The sequence below is a fragment of the Gavia stellata genome, chromosome 14 (genome assembly GCF_030936135.1).
Source record: "Gavia stellata isolate bGavSte3 chromosome 14, bGavSte3.hap2, whole genome shotgun sequence".
Lineage (NCBI taxonomy): Eukaryota > Metazoa > Chordata > Aves > Gaviiformes > Gaviidae > Gavia > Gavia stellata.
The window spans coordinates 22,307,651-22,319,985 of NC_082607.1; the positions used below are offsets into that span (position 1 = coordinate 22,307,651).

The window sequence follows — 12,335 nt, forward strand, 5'->3', positions numbered from 1 at the left end:
TTCTAAAAAGCATTCTTTGACTTGATATTCTTAGGGTATAAAGTTTCAAATACCATTCAGCTAATGCAATACCAACTACACCACACAGTGTAGGCAGTGCACCATTTTTGGATTATACTGTTGACAGGAAAGGTTGTGCACCCTGTACAATAACCTCAACCTGCTTATCCTTGGCTTGGGACCTGCCTCCACAAGCTTCATTATATTGTGGAAATGGCTTCACCTAAAGCATGGGAAATAGCTGACATGAAAGGTTTGTGAACAATCTGGGTTGCAAAAATGTGCTCTAAAGTATTCTGACAGTACTTTAAAAAAGGATGTGCTATGAGGAAATGAAAATCAGTTTTCAAAAGAATGCTTAACTACTCCCAAAAGGGCTAAATTGGTAATGAAGGCAGTCGGCCGGGGCTGACACGTCCATCGCTATGGATCGGCAGGAGGCCTTCAACAGTGGCCAAACACTTTATGGCTTTGGAAAAGGGAAACACCTACAGTGTAGGCGACCGGTTCTCCGATGCTGTATAATGAGGAGAAGTGTCCTTCTTGATGAAGATCATTAATGTACTTCCTGAACTACCCTTGTCTTCTCATATCATGTTTCCTCTCTAATTCCTGATGTCATATTAAGAGACTTTTAATAGAGAAAAAAAATCAATTACTTATCGCTCGCTGGATCTATCCCCACTGTTCCTCCAGAAATTACCCAGAAGGGCACGTCTCTGTGCAAAGACATGAAGAAGCCCACGCTCTACCCAGTCAAGACGCCAATGCTCCTTCTGGATCTTGGGGAGCCCTCCCGAGGGGGAGCGGGGCGGGGGGCCGGGGCGGAGGAGCCGCGCTGCAGGCGGGCTGTGCTGGACAGTTCCCCGGCGGCGACGCGCCCGGCCCGGGCGCTGCCGGGGCGAAACCCCCTCGCAGCAGCAGCAGCAGCAGCAGCAGCAGCAGCAGCAGCAGCAGCAGCAGCAGCAGCAGCAGCAGCAGCCGCCGGCCCCCCTGTTTGGCATGCATTCATCCCACCCCGCAGCACGGTGTCAGAGGACCTCCAGTAAAGGCAGCATATCCCCTCATCTGGGATCAGACGCCTCTCAAAAGCAAAAAATCAAAGCCACAGGCTGCGTTTAAGAGCCGGAACGGTGTAATTGTCTTGGTTTAGCACCAATGTGTCAGGCCAGCCGGCCCCGATCCTTTCACCTAAATGCATGCTCTCATTTTACATCTAAGGCTGTTGTGGCAGCTGCTCTGTGATTGCAGAAAGCCCCAGCTGAAGTGTGTTGGAGTAATGCTGTTTATTCATCCCATTAATCCTTACATTACTGTATTCAGACCCCTCTCCCTCCTTCATTTGTTGGCAAAACTGGGAATGTTCTAAAATCTCCATGAAAAGATGGCCAAATATTTCTCTAACTTTTTTAGCTAGTGAGGAAAAAAAATCCTCTACATGGAGTTTTAATAATCCCAAGTATCCCTTTCTGGGTGTTGACCATTTTGGCTACTCTCGACAAAGAGTCTAAAATTGGGAAACCCCCCAGAATTTCTCCTTTCCCTGTACTCCATCCCTGGCAAAGAGTCTTTTGCTTCAAATCAGTGGGGATCCATTTTTCAATTTTAAACAAATGTTCACCCTTTGGACCCTAGCAGGGAGTTGTGTATTCTGTGCTGGATGATCTGTAATTAAACAGTAGGTGAAGTGCTTATTTATGTTGCATTTTTCTGGGTATCAAGTGTTCTACATGTAAGTGATGTAACTATGCTTATTGCTGACCTGCAGACCAGTTTGAACATGGAGTGTGAGATTTGGATTTGCTCTTCCACAGCTCCACTGACAAAGGAAAACACAGAGTTGGTTTATCTCACTCGCTTTGTCTTCATTTCCCCACGACTGGTAACTCATCTGGGAACAGGTCATTCATTTGGGGATATCAATGTTCATTTCCTGACTAATGACAACAGTCTTTGCTTAAGGAATGTCATGGAAATATGTAAGTGCTGTCACTTGGAATTAATCTTCAAAGAATTAGCTCGGTGCAGCGCTGGAGTTCCTTTGCTCCACAACCCAAACCAGTTCTGCTCACAAAAACATGAAGGGTGAAAGGCAGGGATTGAGACAGGAGCGTGGGACTGTTGCCTTTTGTATTTTTGATAGCTTAATTTTAGCTCTGAGAACTGGAAATAGGATTCAGCAGACAAAATGTGGCTTCATCACGATGAGTGCAAATGTTGATTGGAGCTCCTTGTGTGTATCAGAAAGGTCACACGTGTTGTGATGATGTTTTACAAATGGCACTTGGGTCACTGTGCAAATACAAGAGGTGTGTGATTAATGTGGGGAGCTGGGACAAGGAGCTGATCCGTAGCATGGAACACCAGGCAGTGAAACAGAAGATAAAAGACCAGAAATCTGGATGATGTCTATCATTTCTAGTAATGTCTTTTCATGTCAGCTTTTATTGCATGCCATTGCTTTATTCTGACTGGGTTGGTCTATAAAAAAGCAGGTACTTTGGAGTAAGGGCGTATTATGTGAGAGAGATTAATTAGAATTTAAAAATTAGACCTGTAATCTCCCCACATTTAGGAAGTTTCAGATACACATCTGAACTTTCTGGTTAGGCAGGCACTAGTTCTAATCAAACCTTGAGCTGAGAAACCTGATCTCTGGAGCACAACTTTGTACCTTGTTCCAATCCCTAAAACTACTAGGAAAGGTTTATACTCAATCCAGTGTCTTATGCACTTTCCCAAACAGGTAAGCTAAATTCTTCTATTGAGTCACGTTATGAAAATGAATTTAGTGTTTGTCCCTGACCATTGGTGCTGCTCAACACCTCTGCAGCTAAACCATACCTGGAGGTATCAGATGGGACGATATTTTTATAGCCAATTTTAAAGCTTGTGCAAATGGTGAAAGGCCTTTCTGCTTAAAAGACGACCCTGGGTTAGTAAAAGCAGATCCTTGGATTATTTGTTGTGGGGAAAAAGCAGAGAAAGGAGATTTTTGTGTATTTGTAACAAACACTGGGAGTGCAAAAAAGTGTCAGAGGAAGTGTATTCATATCTATTTCTAGTCCTATGGAGAAAAAGAGAGAACAACTGATGGGCCACCTGACAGGGGGCTAGGACAAGAGGATAAGCCAAGAGGAGACTTGCTGTGAAAAAAGGAGCTTCTTGATACCAAACTATTCACAAATCAGGCTCAGATTTTGACTAATTGTGTTGACTGAAAAGATGGGAGCACTGAATTTAAAAATATGTGTGCCAGTATTTTTAGAGGGAATTTCTGAATAGCACTGTTTGTTTGAAAAGCAACATAAATCAAAAGAGGGCAGCTAAGCAAAAATTAAATAATCCTAAAATGTCAGAAAATATTGAATTATGCAATGATTGAAATATCTTCGACAAAACAGAATAAAATTTCTTAAAAATATTACCTGTTCAGGGGAAAAAAAAAAAAATTTAACCCCATTCTCCTCCATCATGTCTCCCTACCTCCAAGACTGACCTCTACCAAATTTTCAGATTCACTGCAGACCAAAAAATAATCTACTTTTTTTCATCTGTAAATAGGACAGATACTCATCGTGGTGGTACTAAACTACTGAAGAACACCTGAACAGGAAGCATGAATTTACAGTTTATAGAACAGAAACTGTATTTCATTCCTAATTGATTTTTAATAGCAGCCTGCACCTGAATTGCCATATGTCTAGCTAGTAGCTAGAATTACACTATCCCAGATCATAAACTACAGTCGGAATTGGAAGCCAAATTATATAAATCTAGCCTCTTACCATCAGTATTTGAAATCTAGATAGTGTTTTAAAACCACTGTGCAATTAACAACAGCAAAAGGCAGTTTCTGGGTTATAAAGATTGGGTCGGGAAAGGAGAGGATGGCTTGAACTGCAACTGATTGTTCATGTCTCTGGTAGATGTCAGGTCTCATGGGCATTATTTTCTGGTTTGGAAACAAAGAGTAAAAGGTTTTATATTTTATGGGTCCTTCTCTTTCCTACAGTAAGTGAGGTTTCCTAGAGCCCTGTGCAGTAAGCAGACGACTATAATTTGTGTTATCTCGACGCTTTATCCCGTTTATGGCCTCAGCCTAAAGAGAGTTCTCTGTCTACCAAAGGCTTCCTTTCTTCCCTATTTCAGTCTGCTATATCGGAGCTCTTAGGCAGGGTGGGATACCTGCGTGGGTTAGTGGAGCCGCTCCTAAAGTGAATATGTTAATGTGGCAGCTGCTTGCAGGGCTAAACTACTACGGTTTTGACCTGGGAGCTTAAACGTGAGGTTAGGGCTACACTTTGGCCATCAGTGGAAAGTGACCCTGGAACGAAAGGAAAAGGCAGGTGAAGGTCAAACACTCGCTAAATAACCCACTCAGGCCAGGGAGGCTTTTTTTCCTCCCTAACTGTGAAACCCTGGGCAAAAGAAAAAATAATATCATCAAGCACTAAAGAGTCCCAGCACGGAGAACAACAGAGCGAACCTCCGTGCATCCTGCAGCCTGCTTCTGCTTCGCTCCTGCGGCTCTAAAAACCCACATAAGCAGGAGCAAGCCGACCCCACTTGCATTGGGAAGGAGATGCTCTGAGCAAGAGCACTTTTCCAGGCAGCTGGACTGTTCACTTAACAGATAAGCAAATATAAAGTGGCTCAGCTTTGGATCTTAACAAAATGACAAAGAATAATACTGAATAGGGAACTAATCAACTGCCAGCTGATACCTTTGTTATGGTTTGTGCAGACAAAAAACTGAATCCTTCATGAAACTCCTAAGTAGTTCAGACTGACTGTGGCATGGAAAAATGATCTGCTGGAACATCAGGAGTGTCACTGCCAACTTTACAAACATGTTCACCACCTTAAGTTAATCAGCAATCAGTTAACTCCTTGTAAAAAGGTCTCTCGGAGACAGAACTTCTTGAAACAAAAGGGACAGGGTCACTTTTCTTTAAAAATGATAACCTTAGCCTCAAGGAAGATCTCTAATTCCAGATGGTGTAAATCAATTGCACTCAACTGTCGCAGTTTGGAGAGCTGTGGCACGAGGAATGCAGGTGTTGTCCTCTCTGCAGTTACCAGCACTGAACTCCCAGCGAAAAAACTCTCAGCAAAGAAACACTTTATGAAAATAAGGTATTTCCCTGTAGCTTGGCAGATCTGTTCCTTCTGAGTTGGGAAGGTAATATGCCCTATGAATCTTACCCATGAAGAAAAACCCATCAATTCCCATAGGATAGTTAAAACGAATAATTTACCGAGGGCTGCAAAGCTCATTATATGTGAAGAAAGACAAGAGCCGTAGCACATTAGGGACTTATCAGCTGCAGCACCAGCTCCAAGGCAAGGGAAAGGCCCCTTCCCTTCAGTCTCAGACTGGCTGTCTAGCTCTCCAGGTCAGTGGAAGTTTGCAGGAAACTGCAGCCAGGCCAGGGTGTTACTGTTTACCCAGCACCGCTCAAGAGGGAACACAAACAGCAAAGCGAAGGAAGCAGAGGCAGCGGGACAGCAGAGGGGAAGGGGGCCTGCTGTCCAGCCACAGGGACGGAGCCAGGCAGAAAAATCAAGCATGCCGCACAGAAAAGCAACTCAAAGGTCAAGTGCCTACAAGAACATTGTTTACCTTCAGGCAGTGAAGCCTTTCATGTTTAAATTCTCGTTCTGTCTAGGAGCAGATTAATTGCTGCTTGAGATGAGCTTAGGGAGGGTCCCTTTTAACTCAGCAGTGTAGTAGCAATTGCCTGGGGAACGTGCAGTTCCCTCTTCAAGCCTCCGCAGTGACAGCATGCGAACACAGATAGGGGACTCCTTCACCTCGCGGTGACATCTGTTCTTTTGTTTAGTGTTATCTGTAGTATAGGTGACTATCTACCAGGAAGTGGCGGAGGTCTGTTATTATGTCATGCTCACTTGCTATTTGAATCCCACTCTCCAGAGGGCTCACGGCCCTGTCCCACCAGCTGATGAAGCCGAGGGACTTAGAAGCCCTCAGCATTGTACCCGAGGAACTCAGCATGTCGTAGACTCAGGCTCTCTCCTACAGCTCTTTACTTTTCAGCATTCTATCACCTGCCTGCGTGTTGGGAACATCCTCTTGAGACAGGCACACAGGATTTTGTACAGGATTTTGGGTGCTCTTCATTTCTGCTCATGTTTCGTACACCGAGACGGCAATTTGTCTCATGATATTTGTATCATATCTAAAGCTGTGGAAATAACATCACCTCTCCCTTCAGATTCTATCCGTCAGTCCACAGAGATGATAAACACTAAATGGCCTTTGAGGACAGTTGTCCCTGGTTGTTCATGTCTGTGAAATTCCTGAACATTCTCATTTTGCTTCTCACTTTGTTCCTGCTAAAGATAATTCTCTTACCCTCACTATTTATTTTCTTCATTCAGTCATACCTTAGCTGGGAAGCCTGGGCAGAGTTTCACAGGTTCTTTAAGTTCATGTTTTGTCATAATGCCCATGAAGTTTGTCTTCATCAAGGTCAAGAACACTGAGAGGAGGTTTATAATCTGTTCTTTATGTTAATAGGATCATTAGCAGTTAAGTGACACTTTGGTCAGGGTGTTTTGGAAAGCTTTACAAGGAGGTTGCCTAGTCTGCTGTATTCCTCCTGGTAACCCATCAAAGCTTCTTCTAGGTACAGGAGTAACTTCTGTAAAGTCACTTGTTTTTAAACTGGATCTTTGGAAATAAAGGACTTTTCAGTTTGGCAGGCCAATGAAAAGAATTGGTGGTGGAATGTTTAGATTAAACAAAAAGCAGACTATTTTCTCTTCAGGCAAAACAAAAGTGACTGCAAAACCCCCAGAAGCCATTCTGAATCAACATGAAGCATTCTGTTTTGGTCAAATGAAATACATTCTTCCCCTGGAGATTACTGTTAGAAACACAGGAATATTTGTAGAGAAAAATATTACTTTAGAAAGTGTTACTTCAAAAATTGCGGAAGCAAAACGCTTCTCACTACCAAACAAATAAAAGCCAACATGGAAAGATTCATTTTTTTTAAAGAACGAGTCTCCATACTTTGGCTGAAATTGTGTTTCAAGCATCAGAAGAATTCATAAATTCTGACTCCCCACACTAGATTTTAGGCAGGCGTAGACTTAATAGAAAATATTCACCAGCTTTACCTGAAGTCCCATCGTTAAGAACAGGTCTCCTACATTAGCTGCTGCCAGATGCAGACCTTGGGTAAGGCTCAGCAATTAGCAATTACTGAGTGGATAAGAAACGGGAAGGAAGAAATGGGGGAAATGTGTGTGTGATCTTGGCCGTCAGGCTTTCATTTAGAAATTCTTTATCAATGAGAAGGAGAGGATCGTTACCTCTTCCTGCTGGGATGTCAAGTGCTGCCACTGACTTAGTGCCAGGAACTTATGCTGCTTACTCAGCATGGTATCTTACAAGGCTCCTCCACTTAAAAGTGACCCTTTACGATATGATTTGGACATACTGAATGTCTTGATTCAGAATTGAAAGCATCTTACTTTTCCCTTGGCTCCAGTCCTTAATACTTGAGGAACAACAGAGAGGGTCCTGCACAGTGACATAGCCTATATTCCCATGTCATGTGTCCCTAAACACTGTTAACTCGGATATGGTGCCAAACCCTTCCACCAGTCTGTGCGAGACAGCCAGCTTATCAGCTGGGCTCCACACTGAGCAGCCAGGACAGCATTTGCCTATCTCAGCTTGTTGAGTGTCTGGCAGCACGTGTAGCTGTCTCAGTGTCTCCAGTGTGAAAGAAAGAAGAAATGCAGCTCCAAGTCTGTTCTCACTGGTGATATCTTCTGGAAAGCAAGCCAAAGCCCAAGTCAGGGCTGTCACCCTGGCCCTGCATTTCTGCTTCTCACATTCGGATTATCTCTGTGAACTGTCAAGAGAATTAAGGAGGCAGAAATCGTCTTCAAAGAACATCAGAACCAAAATATGATCTCATGTGAGGGGTGCTTTCATGCACTTCCATCCTCTTTAGATTTCTCTTAGTGGGGAAGGGCTGAAGAAGATGGGGCTTCACATCTCTGGGCTGCACTGTTCGGTAAAGAAGAGACAGTGGTTGATGTGACACTCTACCCTGAAGCAGTACTTGTACCACCTCTCCTCCTCATTCTTTGCAATAGCGAGGGAGAGCTCATACCCTTCTTTGGGGTTGCCTTGCTGCTGGAGCTGATGAGCAGTGAGACGCATGCTCTGACAGGACAAGCTGCTTGGGTGCATCCCCCTTTTTCCTTCAGAATGGCCTTAACAGGACTTGTGTTCCCATATAAAAGTCTGTCTTGCTTCAAATTTGATTTCCAGTTCTTGTGCTCTGGACTCCTGGCAGGACTGCACTATGGCTCAAGCCTGCAGTGCTGGTGCTTCATAGTGTCCATATGACCGTTAAAAGGAGCCAGAACTCAAATTCTCCGCAGGGGTATCTTCTACTTACACTGTGTTCCTGTGAACATCAGTGCTGAAAACCAAATGTATGGAAACAAATGACGCCTTCAATCCTGCCATATTCCTAACTCACAGTAACACTGAGGTGGTGAAACACCAGCAGCTGAATGCTCTGGGTGGGAAGACACTGTTAAAATGGTCACCAATCTTTGAGTTCAAAGGAATTGGTGATTCTACCCCAGTGTACTTGGACCCTTGTGCGGCAGCCAACACCGAGGTATTGGGCTCACATACATCATTCTGTGCCAATTACAGTATCTTGGTCAGAGGAGGTGGGACTCGCGTTTCTGAAGTAGTTATGTGAGAACCAGCCCTATCATGGCCATAATTATTTCAAGAAAAAGCCCTGGTTTGCATAAAAAATAACACAGGATGTCAGTCACTGGCCTGCTCGCCCCATGTCTGCGATGAGGAGGTTGCCTCCTTTAGCCCTACAGTTCTAGCACTGCAGTACTGTTGGGGTGTGTGCACAGGAGTCAAAGCACAACTTGGAAATGTGGATGAACTTTTCTAGACACTATTTGGCAAGACGTGACCAGTTCCAGTTACCACAGTAATAATATTGGACAAGTTGCTGATGGAGGAAAGCAAAACAGAATTGAGCTCATGCTCCTTCCTACCGATGCATTGACTGAGCAGTACAAAAAGGTGTAGCAAATCCTTTACTGCTGCATAGAGCTAAGGACTGCAAGGGGAAATCACTGCAAAAGCTGAGGCAGCGTTTCAGCTGGTACAGAGAGCTCTTCCAGCTCATGCCCTGAGGGCTTTCTTACTTTGAGACAGTTGCTTTGCTGACAGTAACAGTATTTCAAATAGCTGAGGGCTGCAAACCCTGAATTCTGTCTAGGCTGGGGCCTGGGATAGCCCTTTGGGAAGGTGGAGTGAATCTTTGCTTGCATTGCCTTTTTTTCCTCCCTTCTCTAAGCCATGTTAAATTTTATATGTGCCCTAGGAAACATTGTAGAGAGGGCTCCCTATATTTTAACACAAAATAGACAGCCTGCCCTTTCCTTTGGCACAGGGATCTCAAAGGTTGAAATAAATGAGTATGTTCCTCAGAGGGAAGTATCCATTTGGTTGGGAAGGGTAATTGCAGGAGATAGATAGAAGCAAATGACATTGGCTAGCTGGCTTTGGCAGCATTTGCAGTGGAAATGCCGTCTACATGAGTCTTTCTGACGTGGGCTCCTACGCGAGCAGCTAGTTTGCAGTGAAGACTTGTCTTTACTGCTACTGGGCCAGAACTGGCTCAGCAGAGACAGCATATTCTGGGGACTGAGGGTGGGCTTCCCCGATTCGCCCTGTTCTCTGACAGCAGCCACAAGAGAGTTGCTTGGCTGCTCTTCCCGTTCAGCACTGCGGCGCCGTGTTCGACCAGATGCTGCGTTTCACTGCAGAGATTATCCCTCAGAGTTGCCATGAAGCTAAACAACGCCGTTAAAAAACGCCCAACTATTTCTGGTCCAGCCCTAAGCTACGTTGTATTTTCACCAAGGAGATGGGCAACAGGAGAAGGGGCTTGTCTTGCCTTTTAATTACGATCCTTGGGACTTGCAGCTGCAGCGGGAAGCAGAAAAGGCCGCGGGAACAATTATTCAGGATTAAGATCCTGAGTTCTCCCTCCCTCCCTCCAGAGTGTCGGTGCACAGCTGAGGCATGGCGGCTGACCCTGCCGCCTTCAGGTCCCTTATGATCTGACTGATGTGCAGGGGTCACAGCTCAATTGCACGGGGGGGAGAGCTGCTGAATGCCAGATTCTGACAGAGCTTAGAAACTCCACCAGGGAGGCTGTAAAAACAGAAGCAAGCACAGGAAATAATAGCCAATAAGCGGGGCTTCCGATACAATCATGTTCTCATTTCGGCGTCAAGCAGCAGGCCAGGAATGAAGGGAAAAAATACCATTCCCCTTCCTTTTTTGGCAATAATGGCTTGTAACCTCAGAGGAATCTCCAGCCTTTGGGGTCCGGCTCAACGTTTTCTCACTCCACCTGGCTCAGCCTCATAAACACCCCGCCGAGCACTCGCTCTCTCCACAACACATCCGGAGAGATGTCTTTTGGACCTCACCCTTGTCTGGCACTTACAGGGAACTGCGAGTTTCTTCACTTGGAGACAACTTTTGGGTTTCTAAGTGATGCTGGGAAGCTGTAAGACCAATTACCTTAAAAAGGCATGTTTAAATATTGAATAAAATCATAGGTACATTCCGAATGCCTTTCTTAACTCCACAATTCGTAGAGCCCTCACTGAAGAACAGCTTTCTTGTCCCCAAAACAGCCTGCTGGATTTCAACAAATATACACAGGAATTGAATGGGAGGAAGAGCATGCCCTCAGGACAGCATCCATGCTGAGGTATAAATAGCTTCACTTCACTGGGGCCAAGCAGCTTCCTCAGACTGGCAGGCCAGATCCCAGCAGGCACTTGCAAGCCTGCAAGACTGAACTGCTGTGGCAGAGCTCTGCTTTGGGGTGGATGAGCAGCTGGCTTGCTAGGACATGGACCAGAGGGATCCCCGCTGACTTGCCTTTCTCACTACTTCACCCATGGAGCGCATAGTACAAGCTGGTTCATTTTCTACCCACTTTTCCTTCAATGACTTTTAAAGCACAGGAGTCTGAGTAAGAGCTTTGAGAGCAGGGAGGGCATATGACACAATAAAATTGCTTCTGAGAGAGGACAGTCTTGGAGGGTGATTTAGAGACAACAGCCATCCAGTGCTCTTTTTCAGGGGAACCTTGGCACAGCAATCTCAGGCGAGCAAGAGGACATCCTGTGATTTTTTTTAGATTAGCACCGTTCCAAGTGCATCGCCGGCAAGCATTTCATAACTTGAGATATTTTCTTAAGGAAAATGCTCAGGTGGTCCCAAAAGATCCATAACATTTCCTGCACGTGCTCCCGCCATAGAGTAATGAGGGCCTGGGTAGCCAGCCAGGGCACTGAATCAGGATAGAGAATTGAGTTTTCAATGCACTATTTCCTGAGGGTAGGCATTGGGCTGGGTTAACAATATTAGATGTGGGGCATCTGAGCAGTGTGTAATGAGAAAAGGAAACAGCTCAGCACAAGAACTAGGGTGGATAAAGCAAGCAGGGCTTAGAGTAACAAGGAAAAATCAGAAAAAGGAAATAGAAAGGGAGAAAAAAATTACTGCAGGAACTAACAAGTAACACCAAAAAGCTACTTTCCGATAAGAGGAAGACTTGCTGGGAAAGCAGGATAAGGGTAGAAAGGGACTATTTGCAATGGACATAAAGAGACAGGAAAATGTCATCCACATGAATCAAACAGGTGTGTTCACCTAGTAGTGCAGAAGTTGAGTTTAGCTGTGTGGGTATATCCCAGTTCCCTTGGGACGGACATCACGCCTCGTAATGGTTTCACCATCATTAGCAATACCATGAGACTATCAGAGCTGCCCAGCAAATACATCTATTTTCTGTAAGTATAAGTTTGCTGAACTATTCAAATAATATCAGACAAATTCATTGCCTCTCTAGATTTGTTTTAGTAAGAGGATTCAAAGAATCACATTTTAGCATTTACTAGAAAATTGAAATGAATTCATTTTCATGAGTTTGTGGGGAACTGAATAGTAAGCCTATTCAGCACCAATGGAGTTCATGTCATCCCCTATTCAAGACACTAAAAGTCAACTCCTTTATCTGACTGCTCACAATCTCAGCTTGGAAAATCCAAGATGATTCAGTGGTTTAGTAATGCATTTGTCAAGTAGATTTGAAAAAAAAGTCAGCATTTTGGGGAATATTCTTCTAACAAAAATTCGTATTATTGAAATGGTTGTTCAGTATGTTATATTCACTTAATCACAGAGGGCCATGCTCCTCTGAAGTTTCTGCTTCCATTTATTA

General features: G+C 44.4%; 1 protein-coding gene across 1 annotated transcript in view; it reads right to left on the bottom strand.

The window, feature by feature from the left end:
• LOC104257880 (vascular endothelial growth factor receptor kdr-like) overlaps positions 1-12,335 on the bottom strand; it is a 140,420-nt gene that overhangs the window by 86,105 nt on the left and 41,980 nt on the right. The window lies entirely within an intron of this gene.